The following is a 5838-nucleotide window of genomic DNA, read 5'->3' as shown; positions in this document are numbered from 1 at the left end:
GGATTCTCAAGAGTCTTCCCTAGCACAATTTGAAAGCATCAGTTCTTCAGCGCTCAGTCTTCTTTATGGGCCAACTCTCACATCTGTACATGACTACTGTGAAAATCATAGCTTTGACTGTATAGACTTTTGTCGGCAGAGTGATGTCTCTGCTTTTTAATATGAGTCTAGAATCATAGCTTTCCTTCCAAGGAGCAGACATCTTAATTTCATGGCTGCAGTCCCGAGTGATTTTGGAACCCAAGAAAAGAAAACCTGTCACTGCTTCCATTTCCCACACCCCCTTCTATTTGCCATGAATCATAAACTGGAATCAAGATTTCTGGGAGAAATATAAAAAACTTCAGGTAGGCAGATGATACTACTCTAATGCCCCAAAATAAAAAGGAACTATGGAGACTTGATGAGGTGAAAGAGGAGAGTGAAAAGGCTGGCTTAAAAGTCAACATTCAAAAAACTAAGATCATGGCATACAGTCCCATCACTTCATGGCAAATAGATGAAGAAAAAGTGGAAGCAGTGACAGATTTTATTTGAGGGAGGGGCTCCAAAACCACTGTGAATGGTGACTGCAGCCACAAAATTAAAAGACGCTTACTAATTGGAAGAAAGGCTATGACAAACCTAGACAGTGTATTAAAAAGCAAAAACATCACTTTTGCTGACAAAGGTGCACAGAGTTAAAGCTCTGGTTTTTCCACCTATGATGTGAGAGTTGGACCACAAAGAACATTGAGCACAGAAGAATTGATGCTTTTGAATTGTGGTGCTGGAGAAGACTCTGGAGTGTCCCTTGGGCTGCAAGGAGATCAAATCAGTCAATCCTAAAGGAAATCAACCCTGAACATTCACTGGAAGGACTGCTCCAATGAAGTTGAAGCTCCATTTTTATGTCCACCTGATGCAAAGAGCCAATTCATTGGAAAAGACCTGGATGCTGGGAAAGATTGAAGGCAAGAGAAAAGGGCGGCAGATGATGAGATGGTTGGATGGTATCACCAACTCAATGGACATGAGTTTGAACAAACTCCAGGAGACAGTGAAGGGTGATAGGGAAGCCTGGCGTGCTGCAGTCCATGAGGTCACGAAGAATCAGACATGACTTGGTGACTGAACAACATCTGCCCTTAAGTGATGGGACTGGATGCCCTGATCTTTGTTTTTTGAATGTTGAGTTTTAAGTCAGCTTTTTCACTCCTCTTTCACCCTCATTGAGAGGATCTTTAGTTCCTCTTCACTTTCTGCCCTTACAGTGGTTGTCATCTGCATATCTGAGGTTGCTGATATTTCTCATTCAATCTTGATTCCAGCTTGTGATTCATCCAGCCCAGTATTTCACATGTTATACTCTGCATATAAACTAAATCAGCAGGGTGGCAACATACAGCCTTGATGTACTCCTTTCCTAATTTTTAACTAGTCCCTTTTTCCATGTCTGATTCTAACTGTTGCTTCTTGTCCTGAATACTGGTTTCTCAGGAGACAGGTAAGGTCTGGTAACCCCATCTCTTTAAGAATTTTCCACGGTTTGTTGTGATTTACACCATCAAAGACTTTAGCCTAGTTAACAAAGCAGAAGTAGAGTTTTTGGGGGGAATTCTCTTGTTTTTTCCGTGATCCAACAGATCTTGGCAATTTGATCTCTGGTTCCTCCACCTTTCTAAGTCCCTGACTTCCCTGGTGGCTCAGACGGTAAAAGCATCTGCCTATAATGCGGGAGACCCAGGTTCAATCCCTGGGTTGGGAAGATTCACTGGAGAAGGAAATGGCAACCCACTCCAGTACTCTTGCCTGGAAAATCCCATGGACAGAGGAGCCTGCTAGGCTACAGCCCACAGAGTCGCAAAGTGTCGGACACAACTGAGCGACTTCACTTCACTTCTTCACTTCCCCCACCTTTTCTAAGTCCCAAGAACATCTGGAAATTCTTGGTTCATGTACTATTGAGGCCTAGCTTGAAGGATTTTGAGCATTACCTTGCTAGCATGTGAAATGAGTGCAATTGCACAGTAGTTTGAATATTCTTTGGCATTGCCTTTCTTTAGGATTGGAGCGAAAACTGACTTTTCCAGTCCTGTGGCCACTGCTGAGTTTTCCAAATTTGCTGGCATATTGAGTGTAGCACTTTCACAGCATCATCTTTTCAGATTTGAAATAGTTCAGCTGGAATTCCATCACCTCTACTAGCTTTGTTCATAGTAATGCTTCCTAAGGCTCACTTGACTTCACACTCTAGGATGTCTGGCTCTAGGTGAGTGACCACACCATCATGGTTCTCTGGGTCATTAAGACCTTTTTTGTATAGTTCTTCTGTATATTCTTGCCACCGCTTCTTATTATCTCCTTCTTCTGTTAGGTCCTTCCCGTTTCTCTCCTTTATTGTGCCCATCCTTGAATGAAATGTTCCTTTGATATCTCTAGTTTTCTTGAAGAGACCTTTAGTCTTTCCCATTCTATTGTTTTCCTCTATTTTTTTTAGCATGGTTCATTTAAGAAAGGCCTCTTATCTCTCCTTGCTATTCTCTGGATCTCTGCATTCATTTGGGTATATCTTTCCCTTTCTCCCTTGCCTTTCACTTCTCTTCTTTCCTTACCTATTTGCAAAACCTCCTCAACCACTTTGCCTTCTTGCATTTCTTTTTCTTGGAGCAGTTTTGATCATTGCCTTCTATACAACGTTATGAGCCTCTGTTCATCATTTTTCAGGAACTCTGTCTACCAGATCTAATCCCTTGAATCTATTTGTCACCTCCATGGTATAATCGTAAGGGATTTGGTTTAGGTCATACTTGAAAGGCTTAGTGGTTTTCCCTACTTTACTCAAGTTAAGCCTGAAGTTTGCAGTAAGGAGCTCATGATTGGAGCCACTGTCAGCTCCAGTATTGTTTTTGCTGACAGTGTAGAGTTTCTCCGTCTTCACTTGCAGAGGATATAATCAATCAGATTTCAGTATTGACCTTCTGGTGATGTCCATGTGTAGAGTCGTCTCTTGTGTTGTTGTAAGAGGGTGTTCGCTATGACCAGTGCGTCCTCTTGGCAAAACTCTGTTAGCCTTTGCCCTGCTTCATTTTGTACTCCAAGGCCAAACTTGCCTGTTACTCCAGGTATCTCTTGACTTCCTACTTTTACATTCCAATCCCCTGTGATTAAAAGCACATTTTTTTTGTGTGTAAGTTCTAGAAGGTGTTTTAGGTCTTCATAGAACTGATCAGCTTTTTCAGCATCAGTGGTTGGGGCATACACTTGGATTACTGTGATGTTGAATGGTTGGTCTTGGAAATGAACTGAGATCATTCTGTTATTGTTGAGATTGCACCCAAATATTGCATTTTGGACTCTTTTGTTGACTGTGAGGGCTACTCTATTTATTCTAAGTGATTCTTGCTCACAGTAGTGGATATAATGGTCATCTGAATTAAATTAGCCATTCCCATCCATTTCAGTTCACTGATTCCTAAGATGTCGGTGTTGCCATCTCCTGATAGACCACGTCCAGTTTACCTTGATTCATGAACCTAACATTCCAGGTTCCTATGCAACGTTGTTCTTTACAGCGTCAGACGTTACCTTCACCACCAGACACAGCTGAGCATGGTTTCCATTTTTGTCACAGTCACTTCATTCTTTCTGGAGCTAGTAGTAATTGACCTCCACTTTTCTGCAGTAGCATATTGAACACCACCTGACCTGTGGGGCTCATCTGGTGTCATATCTTTTTGCCTTTTCATAGCATTCACAGGCAAGAATACTGGAGTGGTTTGCCATTTCCCCCTCCAGTGGACCGTGTTTTGTCAGAACTCTTCCCTATGACCGTCTTGGGTGGCCCTGCATGGCATGGCTCATAGTTTCATTGAGTTACGCAAGCCCCTTCACCACAACAAGGATCCATGAAGGGAATGAAAACTCTGCAGCTCATCAAAACAGGGTTGTGGTGATGGCCACAGAACACTGTAAGTACACTGGCAACCACCGAATTCTACACCGAGGAGGGTGTTTTATGGTACGGAAATTATACTCCAGTGAAGCTTTAAGAAACAGACAAAAGAAAAAGCCGAAGAGTACCCCTCTGTGGCCCTCAGCCCTAACCCCCCATCATGCTTTGTCAGCAGGGAGCCATGCTGGCCGCCCACATGAGTCATGCTTGTCTCTCTGACTTAGGGGGCATATGGCGTTGGGGGGGTGCTTTGGGCTGTCACATGGGCTCTAAGGCTCTTGGTACTAGTAGGTGGGGGAAAGGATGTGTGAGAGCATCCCATGACAAATTGTCCCCTGTCCCACAGGACTTCAGACAGATGTCCTATCCACATTCTCTTCCATACAGGTAAGTCTTGCCTTCTGTTACTTATCCTAAGTCAACCTGTTCTACTTTTTGTTTTCTTTCATTTTGAATCCAGACTGGCTGCTGATCCTCTTACTTTCTTAAGTTTAAAATGACTTTTTCTGTCTCAATATTAGCAACCCATGACATCGTGGGTCTTTGTGATTTGGGAGCAGGGCAATCTACAAACACAGGGGGTCATCCCACATGGCTGGGACCTGGAGCCAGCTGCGACTCGGGCCCCTTTCTTCCGATGAGAGGGGCTACCCCCAGGCTTGGCCCTCCTTGGGGGCAGGTGGTTCCTCCACACCTTTCCTGGTCCCGGGTCTCCAGTCTCCAGGCAGCTGGCGTTTCCAGCCTACTCCTGCGGACAGCTGGCCCCACACACCACACTTGCTGGCACCAAGTGGTCCAGGTACTCCCCCTGACACAGGGCTGCCTCCTCACAGGGGCCCTGAGAAAAAGAAAGGCATCACTTCACTGGCACTCCGTGTGATGCAGGAGGTAGGCCGTGCCTCCCCCCGTCTTGCTGAGTCTGACTTTATAAATACCTCCCTCCCCTAGTAAGGCCTACACCTTACCCAAGCCAGAGACAGTGACACTGAGGAGTCCAATCTGAGCCCCGGGACACGCGGCCTAACTCCTCTCTTACTGCTTGCTCTCTGCATCAGATGCCTTTGGGCCTCTTCACTTTCCTTCCTCAGGCCAAGCGTCCCTGCTCACCACCACTGGCCAGCAGCAAGCTCTCATCTCTGGCTCCTGCAATGCTTTATTCCTAGTTCTGTGATGCTGTAGATGACTTCCTTCTGCATATAGGGGAGTCCCTCCCAGGCAGTCCTTCCCATGCAGTCTATGAGCAACTACATAAGTGACATTCAGGGCCTATCTTTCTAGAAATGTTTACTGAGCATCTATGGTATTTAATTTACTTTGCCAGCAAAGGTCTGTCTAGTCAAAACTATGGTTTTTCCAGTGGTCATGTATGGACGTGAGAGTTGGGCCATAAAGAAAGCTGAGTGCCGAAGAATTGATGCTTCTGAACTGTGGTGTTGGAGAAGACCCTTGAGAGTCCCTTGGACTGCAAGGAGATCCAACCAGTCCATCCTAAAGGAGATCAGTCCTGGGTATTCACTGGAAGGACTGATGCTAAAGCTGAAACTCCAATACTTTGGCCATCTGATGTGAAGAACTGACTCATTGGAAAAGACCCTGATGATGGGAAAGATTGAAGGCAGGAGGAGAAGGGGATGACACAGGATGAGATGGTTGGATGGCATCACCGACTCAATGGACATTAGTTTGAGTAAACTCTGGGAGTTGGGGATGGACATGGAGGCCTGGCGTGCTGCAGTCCACGGGGTTGCAAAGAGTCGGACACGACTTAGTGACTGAACTGAACTGAACTGATGGTATTTAATATACTATCCTGTGCTTTGCAGAGATATATACATAGGGAACTTGGCCAGTACCTTTAAGAAGTTCGTAATATATTCATTTACAGCCTTGGAGTGAAAAGACAT

General features: G+C 44.9%; 1 long non-coding RNA gene and 1 other non-coding gene across 2 annotated transcripts; both read left to right on the top strand.

Annotated features, from left to right (window-relative positions):
* Positions 1–1674: 1674 nt before the first annotated feature.
* Positions 1675–1747, top strand: TRNAY-AUA. The gene has a single exon. It is a non-coding gene; the product is annotated as a tRNA-Tyr (tRNA).
* Positions 1748–3389: 1642 nt separating this feature from the next.
* LOC122455211 lies at positions 3390–5341 on the top strand. Its single transcript, XR_006273613.1, has 3 exons — positions 3390–3950; positions 4281–4321; positions 5292–5341. It is a non-coding gene; the product is annotated as an uncharacterized LOC122455211 (long non-coding RNA).
* Positions 5342–5838: the final 497 nt, after the last annotated feature.

This window comes from Cervus canadensis, chromosome 17 (genome assembly GCF_019320065.1).
Source record: "Cervus canadensis isolate Bull #8, Minnesota chromosome 17, ASM1932006v1, whole genome shotgun sequence".
Classification (NCBI taxonomy): Eukaryota; Metazoa; Chordata; class Mammalia; order Artiodactyla; family Cervidae; genus Cervus; species Cervus canadensis.
The sequence above is the reverse complement of the archived record's forward strand: the minus strand, read 5'-3'. Positions and strand labels throughout refer to the sequence as shown.